Here is a 15,043-nt window from a genome sequence, read left to right as displayed (position 1 = left end):
TCAAAGATACAAACATCCTAGAAGAAAAATGGAGTCACTCTGAATCTACCTAGAATTTTAGAAGTGAGGGAAGCATAAGAACACACTGAAGCTGTGGACATGATATGCTCCTTCGTCATTCAGATCACTACACCTGAGCATGAGGACCCTGACTTTTGTTCAGTGGAAATATGAAAAGATAGTAACTGGGCAGATTATTCTACCTAAATTCTTAAAGCCACATTCTTTTTCCACAGGAATCATTCTGGTAAATTTTTTTTTTTTTTTTTTTTTGAGACGGAGTTTCGCTCTTCCGGCTGAAGTGCAATGGCGCGATCTCGGCTCACCGCAACCTCCGCCTCCTGGGTTCAGGCAATTCTCCTGCCTCAGCTTTCCTGAGTAGCTGGGATTACAGGCACCGCCACCATGCCCAGCTGATTTTCTGTATTTTTAGTAGAGACGAGGTTTCACCATATTGACCAGGATGGTCTCGATCTCTTGACCTCGTGATCCACCCGCCTTGGCCTCCCTAAGTGCGGGGATTACAGGCTTGAGCCACTCATTCTGGCAAATTTAATAAACTTCCTTTCACTTGCCAAATTATTTACATAATCATCCACAAACTTAATTTTCTTTGGAGTGTACAAGAGGAAGATTTTTTTTTTTTTAAAGGGACAGAGTCTTGATCTGTCACCCAAGCTGGAGTGTAGTGGGGCAACTATAGCTCACTGGGCTTCTACGTCCTGGGCTCAAGCAATCCTCCCACTTCTACCTCCTCAGCAGTCAGAACTGCAGATGCACACCACTATGCTTGGCTAATTGTTTTATTTTTGTATAGATGGGGTCTTGCTATGCTGCTGAGGCTGGTCTTCAACTCGCTGGGCTTAACTGATCCTCCCATCTTGGACCCCTCAAACTGTAGGAATTAAAGTCATGAGTCACCACTTATGGCCCATCAGGAGGATTTTCAAAAATTAAATAGTCCTTTCATTTATCTGGAGCCACTTTAGACTACAAGAAACAAATATAAGTGGGCAAGGTGGCTCACACATGTAATCCCAACAATTTAGGAGGCCAAGGCAGAAGAATCGCTTAAGCACAAGGGTTTAAGACCAGCCTGGGCAACTTAGTAAGACTTCATCTCTAAAAAAAATAAATAAAATTAGCTGGGAATGCTGACATGCACCTGTGGTTCAGCTACTAAGGAGGCTGAGATGAACGGATCAGTTGGGCCCAAGAGGTTGAAGCTGCAGTGAACTGAGATTGTACCACTACACTCCAGCCTAGGCAACAGAGCAAGACTGTCTGAAAAGAAACAAATATGTGTTAAGGTTGCCTGAAATGACAGGTTAATACTGCAAGAATATACCTAGAAGTTAAGAGGAAAATGCCTCAGCAGGCCTAAAAACCACACATTTCTTCAGAAGTCAGGGCAGCTCCCAAATCAATTTTCCAGGTGTTCAATGAGATGGTTCTCCACCTTAATGCTCCACTATTTTGAAGTTTCAACACTTCTCTCATCCTAACTCTATTTCTCCTGCCACTACCAATTAACTGCTTCTCCTCTCTATTTCACATGTTTACACATTCTAGTACCTTGAGACACATGTTTATGGAGCCTCTCTTGGTGTCTCCAACATAGTACCTTTAAGAGACTTCCCACTGAGATGCAAAATGCCCACAGAGGCTTTTCTGGCTCAGGTGCCAATTTCTAATACCACTATCTGAAGCCAAGTACTAAGGTCCTGACTCAAAACTCGAGACTGACTCCTAAGGGAATGTTCACAAAGGTGCAAGAATAAAGCAATTCCTCTGAGTAAGTGATAAGGGTGGGGTGATTAACTGACCATTATCTCCAAAAGCCAGTCTAGCCTTAAAAGGGAGTCCCTGTTATCCCAGTGTTCATTATTGAAGTCCTCTGTTACGAGAATTCACAGAAAAGCAGAAATTCTGCAAACTAAATAACAATCGTTGGTGAACTGAGCATTCAAAAAACTATCCCCAATTACCACTAACTTTTATCCCCACCCATCAAAATCCTTTATCAGTCTTTCATTGATGGTCACACAGTCTAACAATTCAATCAAATACAAATCTAGAGCCAAATGAAAGCTTAAAATCTGCCAAAGATGAAAAAAGTGACAAAGCTGACAGAAAACACTAAAGAAATTCTAGAATGTCAGGCAAAACCATTGATAAATAAGGACAGAAAAGAAGTTTATGAGGTTAATAAATGAAAAGAAAAATCAACAAGGACAATAATATGCTACGTGCCTCAAAAATAATTACTTGAGGCCAGCCACAGTGGGGCTCATGCCTATAATCCTACCACTTTGGGAGGCTGAGGTAGAGATCACCTGAGATAAGAAGTTTGGGACCAGTCTGGCCAACAAAGTGAATGTACATGTCTACTAAAAATACAAAAATTAGCCAGGTGTGGTGGAGCACACCTGTAATCCCAGGTACTTGGAAGGCTGAGGCAGGAGTATAGCTTGAACCTGGAGGCAGAGGTTGCAGTGAACTGAGGTCATGCCACTGCACTCCAGCCTGGGAGACACAGCAAGGCTCTGCCTCAAAAAAAAAAAAAAAAAAAAAGATAATTATTTGATTGTAAGAGACTGAAAGAGGATACATAATAAAGCCCATAAACAATTTGCAAAAATGAGACTGGGTGCAGTGGCTCATGACTAATCCCAGCACTTTGGGAGGCCAAGGCTGGCAGATCACATGAGGTCAGGAGTTCGAGATCAGCCTGGAAAACACGGTAAAAACCTGTCCCTAATAAAAATACAAAAATATAAAATTAGCCAGACATGGCGGCGTATGCCTATAGTCCAAGCTACTTGGGAAGCTGAGGCAGGAGAATCCTTTAAACCCAGGAGGCGGAGGTTTGCAGTGAGCTGAGATTGTACCACTGTACTCCAGCCTGGGCGACAGAGCAAGACTCTGTGAAAAAGGAAAGGAAAAAAAAGAAAGGCGGGGTGGAGGGGGGCAGGGGGGCAGTAGGAGGGGAGAGGGGAAAAAAAGAAAAAAAAAAATTTGTAAAAATGCTCTCCGTATGCCGGGCACACCTGTAATCCCAGCACTTTGGGAGGCCAAGACAGGCAGATCGCCTGAGGTTGAGAGTTCAAGACCAACCTGACCAACATGGAGAAACCCCGTCTCTACTAAAAATACAAAAATTGGCCAGGCATGGTGGTGCATGCCTGTAAATCCCAGCTACTCAGGAAGCTGAGACCGGAGAATTGCTTGAACCTGGGAGGCGGAGTTTGCGGTGGGCTGAGATAGCACCACTGCACTCCAACCTGGGCAACAAGAGCAACACTCCGTCAAAAAAAAAAAAAAAAGAAAAAGAAAAAGTCTGATGATTTTATAAGAAAGAAAAAACGGAAAAAAAACGCTATTCATTATGGCTGTATTATAACCTAAAAGATGTCCAATCACGTTATTATACAACTTAGTATGGAAATGTCCACCGAAAACAATCAACACTTGATATAATCTTTGTTCATTCTAAAAATAAGTACATATTTTCAATTATAATTTAAGTTTTTTAAATAAAATAAGTTAACTTTCAGATTGTGATTTCACGTTTAAGATGAAGTCCCAGTTCCACCCACTTCCTTAAACGTAGTCTTTGCCAGTACCAGCTTTCCCTGCTGCAATTCCAAAGCAAGACTGTTCATGCTCCTGAACACAGTGCCCACAGTCTATGTCATGTTCGCTCCAAACTTTACATTGCGGGTGGCAGAGGGTGGCGGGCAGGGCAGGTGTGGCCAGAAGAGAATGGAGGAAAAGGAGGTAGTCTCAGGCTGGTTACGTTTCTGATTCAGAACTTACAAGGTAGCTGCTGCTACCACTTATGAGAAACTCTGAGAGGAAATGTTTTTCTGTCACTTTCAAAATTATTATTGAGTACAATTTATAATCCAAGAGAAATACTAGTTCAAAAAGAAAGATTTGCTGCTGATTTCTAAATTCTGGGAAGAAAAGTGAATCATTCTCTCCAAAAGTGGGATCCTTATTCTCCCAGCCCCCAGGAAGGTATGAAAGAAAGCCCACAAGCAAGAAAGCAGAGAGGACCTCTGACTACCCAGCCTAAAGGCTGTATGGATACACTAAAACTTCACAGTTCACCAGACGTGTTTGTTACCACTGTTTTGATATAAAACTTCAGGGTCTAACTACAATGTATTAAATTCCTAATTTTACCAGCCTCACCATCATTCTCCTCTGCTAGCAATGAAACATGATGAAACCAATCTCTGAAAACTATCTAAAGGTTTCTCGCTACTGCAAAGTATCATTAATAGTTAATCCAGCCTCTCTCAACAGAACAAAACCTCTTTTACCTTGATGCTGTCAAGCAGACAGAAGAAGTAACACAAGTTCTTAGATAACTATGAGCTGTTACACTCAAGGTGGCACCCAATGCTGTGTTCAATACAAAGCAAAGTTTTACAGCTTTTGGTGCATTATTCTTAAAATATGAATATCATTTATTTTACTAATACATAAATTTTACCAATTATATCATGGAGTAATACTCCAAAAAAGTAAGTATTTTTATAATCTTGAGAGAATTTTTTCATATCAGATGTTAACAACTAAAAACTACTTGGTTCACTGATATTGGGACGTACAAAGTCAAAAATTAAGCCAAGTGCAGCGGCTCACACCTGTACCCCAGCACTTTGGGAGGCCGAGGCAGCGGACTGTTTGAGGTCAGAAGTTCAAGACCAGCCTGGCCAATATGGTGAAACCCCGTCTCTACTAAAAATACAAAAATTAGCTGGGCGTGGTGATGCATGCCTGTAATCCCAGCTACTTGTGAGGCTGAAGCAGGAGAACTGCTTGACCTTGAAAGGCAAGGCTGCAGTGGCCAAGAGCCAGTGCAGGCCAGCCTGGGTGACAGAGCAAGGCTCTGTCTTTAAAAAATAACAATATGATGTTTTAATTTCATTTACAATTTTTGCATACAAACAACTGTGAATTCACCAACGCAATTCATGCCTGATTTCTCACTTCTTTGGTAAGCCAACATTCAACCCAACCATCTCAAAAAGAAAATTCATTATGAGCCGGGCATGGTGGCTCAAGCCTGTAATCCCAACACTTTGGGAGGCTGAGGCGGGTGGATCACGAGGTCAAGAGATCGAGACCATCCTGGTCAACATGGTGAAACCCCATCTCTACTAAAAATACAAAATATTAGCTGGGCATGGTGGCACGTGCCTGTAATCCCAGCTACTCAGGAGGTTGAGGCAGGAGAATTGCCTGAACCCAGGAGGCGGAGGTTGCGGTGAGCGGAGATCGCGCCATTGCACTCCAGCCTGGGTAACAAGAGCGAAACTCCGTCTCAAAAAAAAAAAAAAGAAAATTCATTATGTTAAAAGGTGGCTATTTACATGTATAAGAAAACAATTCATTTAAAGAAAACAAAACAACGAAATAAAGCTTGTTTATAAGGCATAAGAATTAGTGCCCTTAATTCTCAACTCACATTTAACGTTCAACCCATTACTTCCTTTTTCCCCCTCCTCCTTTTTCCCAATGGTAAGAAATGAAGCCAGAGATAATAGCAGGGGCCCGTTCCCAGAGCACCTTCTGTGCCATACAAAGAAATCCCACTTTTAAGTAGGGCAGAAATATAACCAACTATACAGTGAAAATTAAAGATTCAACAGGTGATTGAGATTTAAAAGCAAAATTTAAAAATCTTATGTCATGCTGGGGGAAAATCATTAAACTTCATGGAGCTATTTATAAGGCTTGTCAATTCACCACAATTCACTTTGCGTCTGTACTCACACAAGGGACCCTTCAGGAGCTTTGTCAATTATCACTTCTCTCATTTGTAAATCCTAAAATTCTCACCTCAAGCATCAGTTGTCCCTTATTTCTATAAAAAATATCTTTCACAGCAGCAAGCAGTAGTAAAATCTACTTTCAAGGCTCTGGTGCTTTATACAACATTATGAAGTATCACACTTTAGTCAAATGGGCTACATCTACTTGATTCCTGTCTTGCTGTTTGTGAGGTTTCCCACAAATGCACAAACTAAAATCTAAACTCATTCTCCATTTCAATAAGCAAGAATCAACATGCAGGGTCTTAAACACAGCAAGAGCACACAAGAGTCTTACCCCTGATAATAAAGTTACCCTGAGTCAATATTCGTCTACAAGTTCTTCACCTTTATCACCTGCAGCCATGTACTGATTTACTGGTTTTTCCATCACACTGAGTTTTTTGGCCAGGTGCTGTGGCTCCTGCCTGTAATCCCAGCACTCTGGGAGCGTGAGGCAGGAGGATCGCTTGAGTCCAGGAGTTCCAGATCAGCCTGGGCAAAATACCAAAACCCCATCTCTATTAAAAAAATCAAAAATTAGCTGGGCATGGTGATGCACGCCTGTAATCCCAGCTACTCAGGAGGCTGAGGTGGGAGGAATGTGTGAGCTGGAGGGCACAGGTTGCAGCGAGCCAACATTGTGGTGCCACTGCACTCCAAATTGGGCAACAGAGTGAGACTCTGTCTCCAAAAAAAAAAAAAAAGGAGTGGGGGTAGAAGAAAAAAGAAACAGCATTTTAAGCATAAAATGGTGCCTGAACATTAAAATATTAGAATAATAACTATATTTCAAATAAATAACATGCAGTTTACGTATCTGTACCCTTCAAATCTCCTGTTGAAATGTAATCCCCAGTTTTGGAGGTGGGCCTGGTCGGAGGTGTTTGGATCACAGGACGGATCCCTCACAAATGGCTTAGCATTATTCTCTTGGTGATAAGCGAGTTCACATGAGATCTGATTGTTTAAAAGTATCTGGCACCTCCTCCTGTTCTCTCTTGCTCCAGCTCTTGCCAGGCAACCCATATGACCACCTGCTCTCCCTCTGCCTTCACCACGATTGTAAGGTTCCTGCAGCCTCGCCAGAAGCAGATGCTGGAGCCATGTTTGTAAAGCCTGCAGAACTGCGGGCCAATTAAACCTCTTCTGTTTATAAATTACCCAGCCTCAGGTATTTCCTTATAGCAATGCAAGAACTGCCTAATACAAAGTAGAAACAGAAACAACCAGCATTTTATACCAGTTACAATGTAGCAGATATGCATCTATTTGCTTTACATATAATAATCTTGACACTCCCATATCCCTGTAAGATAAATACTACCATTATCTCCATTATATAGGAAAACTGGGGTACAGAAAGGCTAAGTAACTTGTCAAGGTTCAGAGAGCCACTGTGGTAGAGGGAAAATCTGTACCCAGACAGTTGATACACAGGGTTTGGGTTCTCAGCATCTCCAATTTCAAATGTCCTCAAATTTTTCAATAATGACATTCCTTTACTGCCATAACATTTGTAAAAGCTATGATGCAATCCTACAAAACCAGTCATATTCAGACTTCCAGTTTACAATCTTGCTGCTCCATCCCTCCACAAGTAAATTCTTTGGTCCCAGTCAATTTTAAAACAATTATTTATCAGATTCACTGCGCTAAGTGTTTGGAAGGTAAAAAGTCATTAACATATTAAGAGTCCATAAGAAGATGACTTTTTTTTTTTTTTTTTTTTTTGCTATGTATTTTTTTTTTCTTTTTTTTTTTAAATAGAGATGGGGTTTCATTACGTTGGCCAGGATGGTCTCGATTTCTTGACCTAGTGATCCGCTCGTCTCAGCCTCCCAAAGTGCTGGGATTACAGGCGTGAGCCACCGTGCCCGGCCGAATTTTTGCTATATTTAACTGCAGTTTATGAAGTAAACTACATTTAAGTTAAGCACTGGGTAATTTGGGCATTCCAAGAAAGTCTCAGAATGCAACCTCTGTATTTAATTTTACTCTTCATGCCAAAGGACAGCTGTACTGATTTACAGACGAATGAAATCACTCTCTGGGGGTGGCAATGTCTAAAAAGTCCTACAAGCAATTCCGATGCACAGCCAGTATTGAGATCACTGGTTTTACACTGGCACTATCCTCTCTAACTAAGATGACAATATTTCAAATGCATAATTCATTTCACAAACACAATTAATTAGTCAATCGTGCCAAACACTATTATACTTATTGATTTCAATATGGAGAATGCTGGCTATGTATACTCTAACAGTTTCTCTTCCAAGTCTACCCTAGAAAGACATTTATACATGTCCTAGGAGAATCATACAAAGATGTTTGTCACATTGCTGTATGCAACAGCAAGAAATGAGGAACCATCCAACTGTTCGATGAACTATGGTACATTCATAACATACAGCATTTGAAAAGGATACAGAAGATTCACATGTATTGATAAAGGTGTCTAAAACCTAACTCTTACTAATTGTTACAGATATTTCACAGGTACATATATATATGTATATATATATGTAAAATAAAGTTGAAGGATATATTCTTAAATAACTAGAAAACAGCTGGGTGCAGTGGCTCACGCCTATAATCCCAGGACTTTGGGAGTATGAGGCAGGCAGATCACTTGAGGTCAGGAGTTCAAGACCAGCCTGGTCAACAAGGCGAAACCCTGTCTCTACTAAAAATACAAAAATTAGCCAGGTATGGTGGCACACACCCGTAATCCCAACTACTCAAGAGGATGAAGCAGGAGAGAATCAGTTGAACCCAGAAGGCAGAGGTGTGTTGAGCCGAGATCACGCCACTGCACTCTAGCCTGGAAGACAGAGTGAGACTCCGTCTCAAAAATAAAAATAAAAAACTATAAAATGATTTTCCTTACTCATGATCAGAAAGATTTATATTTCCACTTTAATTTTTTACAGATATTATTTATAAAATTAAAATATGTATTTTAAATAATCTTGTCTTACCAAAGGATGCCCCATTTAAAACACATGCCTTTTGCGGTTACATGGCTTTCAAATGGGCACTACACAAAAAGACTGCCATCACACCATTATAAATAGCCTCCAATGCTAATTTTCACTTTTAAATAAAATTCACACTTTAATCAAGGTCAAAGCAATGGTTCTGCTGGGATTTTGAGAGTGTTATATTGAAGAAAAAAAAGGAAGAACTAAATTCTTCTCACACTATTCTATAATTTAAAAAGGTAATCTTACAGAAGTTGTATAATGGGCATTCTAAAGAGACCAGCATTAAAAACTTAATTTAGTCTGTCCCTTCTAATTCCACCCATAGCAAGCTCTTACAACATAACAAAAATGCCAAAATAAATCAGTGAACTTTAAAAAAAAAATTACAAAAACATATTAAGCAGCCGAAAAAATATCAAGTTTCTACTGCAAAATGGGTGGAGTACGCTTATAAAAGTCACTCACTGCTATTAGAAACAGAGGATCACATGCTAAAAATGTGGGATTAAAAACTCCAAGTCTGTAAGTAGACCCATCCTCCTCTCAGATGCTTTTCTCCTGGACCATGCAGAGAAGGAAGACACGTGTTAAAGAAGCTGAAGATAAACGTCTAGACAAGAGGTAATTACAAAATCTGTCAAGAAAAGAGCTTTCAGAAACTCAAAACTTTTCCTATTGTTAAAAAATTAACTTCTTTCCAGTCATATCATTATTTAATAACAAAATCTCTCTCAATGTATACTTAAATATAAAGGCATACCTCCAGAATATTGCAGGTTCAATTCCAGATCACCTCAATAAAGAAAGTCACACAAATTTTTTGGTTTCTCAGTGCATATAAAAGCTATGTTTACATGATACCATAGACTACTAAATGTGCGACAGCACTCTGGGAAGCTGAGGCAGGAGGCTCTCTTGAGCCCAGGAGTTCAAGGCCAGTGTGAGCAACATAGAAAAATCCCAATCTATCATTAAAGTGATAATAAAAATATAAATTATTTACACTAAGAACTAAAACGTGCACATACATATAATCACTTTTTTAAGAGACGAGGTCTCACTTTGTTGCCCAAGCTGGTCTCAAACTCCTAGGCTCAAGCAATCTGCCTACCCTGGCCTCCCACAGTACTGGGATTATAGGCATGAGCCACATGCCCAGAAAATACAATTTTTTTTTTTTTAAAAGAAGATTTGTTTATTGTCACCCCCTTCATCAATGATCTCAGCTGTGGAATCTTCTGGATAACTTGCTGTAAGCTTCTACATCAGCACTGGCTGCTTCATAATTGCACTTTTATGTTACAAAGACAGGTTTCTTTTTTTTTGGGGGGGGGTGTAATTTCAATCTTGTTGCTCAGGCTTGAGTGCAATGGCGTGATCTTGGCTTACTGCAACCTCGACTTCCTGTGTTGAAGCGACTCTCCCACCTGAGCCTTCCAAGTAGCTGGGATTACAGGCATGCGCCACCACACCTGGCTAATTTTGTATTTTTAGTAGAGACAGGGTTTCACCATGTTGGTCGGGCTAGTCTCAAAATCCTGACTTCAGATGATCCACTCACTTCGGCCTCACAAAGTGCTCAGATTATAGGCAGGAGCCACCATCCCTAGCCAAAGACAGGTTCCTTTCTTAAGCCTCATGAACCAACCTCTCTGCCTGAACCAGCTTCAAACTTTTCTTCTACCCCTTCCTTACCTCTTCTTAGCCTTCACAAAACTGGTAAGAGTTAGGGCCTTGTTCCGGATTAGGTTTTGGCTTTAGGCAATGTTGAGGCTGGGCGAAATTTTATCCAGACCACCCAAACTTTCTCCCTATCAGCAATAAGGTTGTTTTGCTTTCTTACCATCTGTGAGTTCACTGGAGTAACACTTTTAATTTCCTTCAAGAATTTTTCCCTTACATTCATACCTGGCTAATTGCTTGGCATAAGAAGTCTAGCTTCCCTCCTCCTCAGCTTTTGACATGCCTTTCTCATAAGTTTAATCATTTTTAACTTTTGATTTAAAGGGAGAGACATGTAAATCTTCCCTTCACTTAAACACTCAGAGAACATTGTAGCATTATTAATTAGCTTAATTTCAATACTGCTGTAGCTCAGGAAGTAGGAAGGCCAAAGAGAATGGAGACAGAGAACACCTCAATGGAGCAGTCACAACACACACAGCATGTATCAACTAAGCTCACTGCCTTATATGAGCACAGTTCTTGGAACCCCAAAACAATGACCATATTAACATCAACGATCACTCATCACAGGTCACCATAATCACAAATGTAGCAGAAAGTTCTGAAATATTTCAAGAATTACCAAACTAACACAGAGACAAAGGCTCTTGGGGGAAAAAATGGCATAAACAGACTTGCAAGATGTGGAGTTGCCACAAAACTTCAATTTGTATTTAAAAAAAAAAAAAAAAAAAAAAAAAATTAGCCATGCACGGTGGCTCACACCTGAGGTCCTAGCTAGTATCTGGGAAGCAGAGGTAGGAGAATCACTTGAGCCCAGGAGGCAGAGTTTGCAGCGAGCGGAGATCATGCCACTGTACTGAAGTGTGGGCAACAGGCACCCATCACCACACTCAGCTGATTTTTGTATTTTTAGTAGACACAGGGTTTTACCATGTTGGTTGGGCTGGTCTCGAACTCCTGTCTTCAAGTTATCTACCCACCTTGGCCTTCCAAAGCGCTGGGATCATAGGTGTGAGCCACTCAAAAACAAAAACTACAATATTAGAAAAGTGCAACAAAATGAAGTATAGGCTGGGTCACATTCATAAGTCCACCATTTTGGGAGGCTGAAGTGGAAGGATCATTTGAGGTCAGGAGTTCGAGACCAGGTTGGGCAACACAGGCACACTCTGTCTCAGCAAATACAAAATTTAGCCAGGTGTGGTGGCACACGTCTATAAAGTTATAGTCCCAGCTATAAAGTTTAGGATGACTTTGCCAAATAAAGAAATGAGGACTGGGCCCACTCTAAACAGAAAAATGGCACATGCAAAGCTACAGAGAACCTATCATGTGCTCCATCTGAGTGGTTTCAGTGGTTGGCAGGACTTAAGTCGGTACTGGTAAGAAACGAAGCCAGAGATAATGGCAGGGGCCTGTTCCCCAGAGCACCTTCAGGGCCATACAAAGAAATCCCACTTTTAAGTAGGGCAGAAATAAAATAAGGTATGCCTGTAGTTGCCAACATGATTTTCACTCATTTAAAGTGCCCAGCTTTTCCTTATTCTAAAGTCTAACTGTCTGACATTTGGACTAAGACTATTTTCTTTAAAGACAGAGGGAAAGCCAGGCACAGTGGCTCACACCTGTAATCCCAGCACTTCGTGAGGCTGAGACGAGTGGATCACTTGAGGTCAGGAATTCAAGACCACCCTGGCCAACATGATGAAACCCTATCTCTACAAAAATTACAAAAAATTAGCCGGGCATGGTGGCACACGCCTGTAATCCCGGCTACTCAGGAGGCTAAGTCACAAGAATTGCTTGAACCCAGGGGGCAGAGGTTGCAATGAGCCAAGTTTATGCCACTGCACTCCAAATAAAATAAAGGCAGAGGAAATAAAAGATGTACAGAAAGTGAAGCGAGAGGATAAATTAACAGCATGGAATATAAAAAAATGTATTTGTAGTTGTGGTAGCATTCCATTTCTCAAACTAGGGATTAACTATTTTATTATTTTTTATCCTCACAATTTCACGTAATAAATAAAGAATTTCACAATTTTCAAGTATTTTGACCAGAAGAATAACTGAAAGACATTCCAAGGCAAAATAGAATGCTGTTTATCTCAAAATGATTGCCTAGTAGTCACCTCTTAGTTCTTCCATTGCTCTCCCATGTTTCTTTCCGTACTTTCCTCTCTGAAATATAGATGAATCTCAGCCACCACACTTCAAGGAATCAATGATTCTTTTTTTTTTTTTTTTTCTTTTCCTTTTTGAGACAAGAGTCTCACTGTTTTGCCAGGCGCCAGGCTGGAGTGCAGTGGCACGATCCTGGCTCACTGCAACCTCCACCTCCCGGTTTCAAGCAATTCTGCCTCAGCCTCCCAAGTGGCTGGAAGTACAGGCGTGCGCTACCACGCCCAGCTAATTTTTTTGCATTTTAGTAGAGACAGGGTTTCACTATGTTGACCAGGATGGTCTCAATCTCTTGACCTCATGATCTGCCCACCTAGGCTTCCCAAAGTGCTGGGATTACAGGCGTGAGCCACTGTGCCAAGCCAAAATCAATGATTCTTGACAATCATATGTTCATGAGAATTGAAAGATTACCCGTCTTAACTTTATTTAAGCCATCTTAGATTGAAATATTCATGTCTGATTAAAAAGTAAACTGGGCCGGACTTGATGGCTCACACCTGTAAACCAGCACTTTGGGAGGCTGAGGGGGGCAGATCACCTGAGGTCAGGAGTTCAAGACCAGCCTGGCCAACATGGCGAAATACCATCTCTACTAAAAATATAAAAATTAGAGTGTGGCAGTACATGGCTGTAATTCCAGCTACTCAGGAGGCTGAGACAAGAGAAGTGCTTGAACCCAGGAGGCAGAAGTTGCAGTGAGCTGTGCCACTGCACTCCAGCCTGGACAAGAGAGTAAAGACTGTTTTAAAAAAAAAAAAAAAAAAAAAAGGAGACTGAGCATAATATAAAACATCTTGGCCAACTCCAGGCTTTTCCTTATTGGCAATACTCAGATATTCTGAGGGCCTCTGAAACACACCTGAAGATCTGCTGCTACTGCATCAATGGTCCCAGACTGGGACGGTGCTTTTCACTTGCTATTGTTTTTCTGTTTTATTCCTTACCGACAGACTATTGCCTTGTGTTGCCATCTGTGTACCATCTAATTGGCTGATTTGATCCTGTTGAGAAAACTATAAATGATAGTTTCCCACACTGTACATGAAGTTTTCCTTGAATCATCTATGGCATTTGAATGTTTATGAGTTCTACACCAGGCGCTTAAAAAGACAGTTCTACTCCTGCTCTCTCTATCAAGGATCCCATTGCCAGAGTACATCTGCTTCTGTTAAAGCATCTCCTTGACTGTTTCCCAAGTGATCAGCTCTACAACTGCAGCTTGAAAGTAAAACATAAGACTGTTTTACATGCCTGGCTCAGCCAGGCATGGTGGCTCACACCTGTAATCCCAGCACACTGGGAGGCTGAGGGAGGCAGATTACCTGAGGTCAGGAGTTCAAGACCAGCTTGGCCAACATGGCAAAACCCCATCTCTACTAAAAATATAAAAATTAGCTGGGCGTGATGGTGGGCACCTGTAATCCCAGCTTCTCAGGAGGCTGAGACAAGAGAACTGCTTGAATCCAGGAGGTGGAGGTTGCAGTGAGCCGAGACAGAGTCACTGCACTTCAGTCTGGGCAACAAGAGCAAAACTCTGTCTCAAAAAAAAAAAAAAAAGAAGTATGCCAGGCTCCTTTATAGGATGGTGGCAACAGGAGCTCTTGCTTGATATTATGGTGACAACTACTACCCTAGAATCTGGGAAGATATTACGTATCTTCATCTTCACAAAAGCACTATTAGGTAGACATAAATATCATTTACTTTCTTTTTTTTTTTTTTTTGAGATGGAGTCTTGCTACCTCGGTTTCAAGTGATTCTCATGCCCAACCTCCTGAGTAACTGGGACTACAGGCACACACCACCACACTCGGCTCATGTTTGTATTTTTAGTTAGAGATGAGGTTTCACCATGTGTGCTGGGCTGATCTCAAATTCCTGACCTCAGGTAATCTACCCACCTTGGCCTCTCAAAGGGTTGGGATCACAGGTATAAGTCACCATGCCAGGCCCCATTTCCATTTTAGAGGTAAGTAAAGGAGGTGAAACCCTAAAAGATAAGATGGTAAGTCTAATGCTACCCAGCTAAATAAGCAACCGACCTAGAACTTGTTCCCAGGTCCTCCACTAAGTCAATACTTTCAGTATGTACAGTTCTATCTCCATTGAACTGACCTGATCTCTTAGAAACCCAAACTCCTGAGGCAAGAAAAGCATTACCCCAGTTATTCTTTCCCAGTCAGGCTACACCATCCACAAGGATCCTGTGAACTGCCTGCACCAGGGTCAGGGTGCACACCTAATCCAATCCCTCAGGGTTATACAACATACAACACAGTCAATTCCCAAACGGCTGCCAGTGAGCATCTCTAGTCTACACCTGTACCCATGTTCTGACAAACAGAAGGGTTA

At 41.2% G+C, this 15,043-nt stretch overlaps 1 protein-coding gene across 9 annotated transcripts in view; it reads right to left on the bottom strand.

The window, feature by feature from the left end:
- SRPK2 (SRSF protein kinase 2) overlaps window positions 1-15,043 on the bottom strand; it is a 276,714-nt gene that overhangs the window by 174,197 nt on the left and 87,474 nt on the right. The window lies entirely within an intron of this gene.

The sequence above is a fragment of the Saimiri boliviensis genome, chromosome 10 (genome assembly GCF_048565385.1).
Source record: "Saimiri boliviensis isolate mSaiBol1 chromosome 10, mSaiBol1.pri, whole genome shotgun sequence".
Lineage (NCBI taxonomy): Eukaryota > Metazoa > Chordata > Mammalia > Primates > Cebidae > Saimiri > Saimiri boliviensis.
This window is presented reverse-complemented; position numbering and strand designations above follow the sequence as displayed.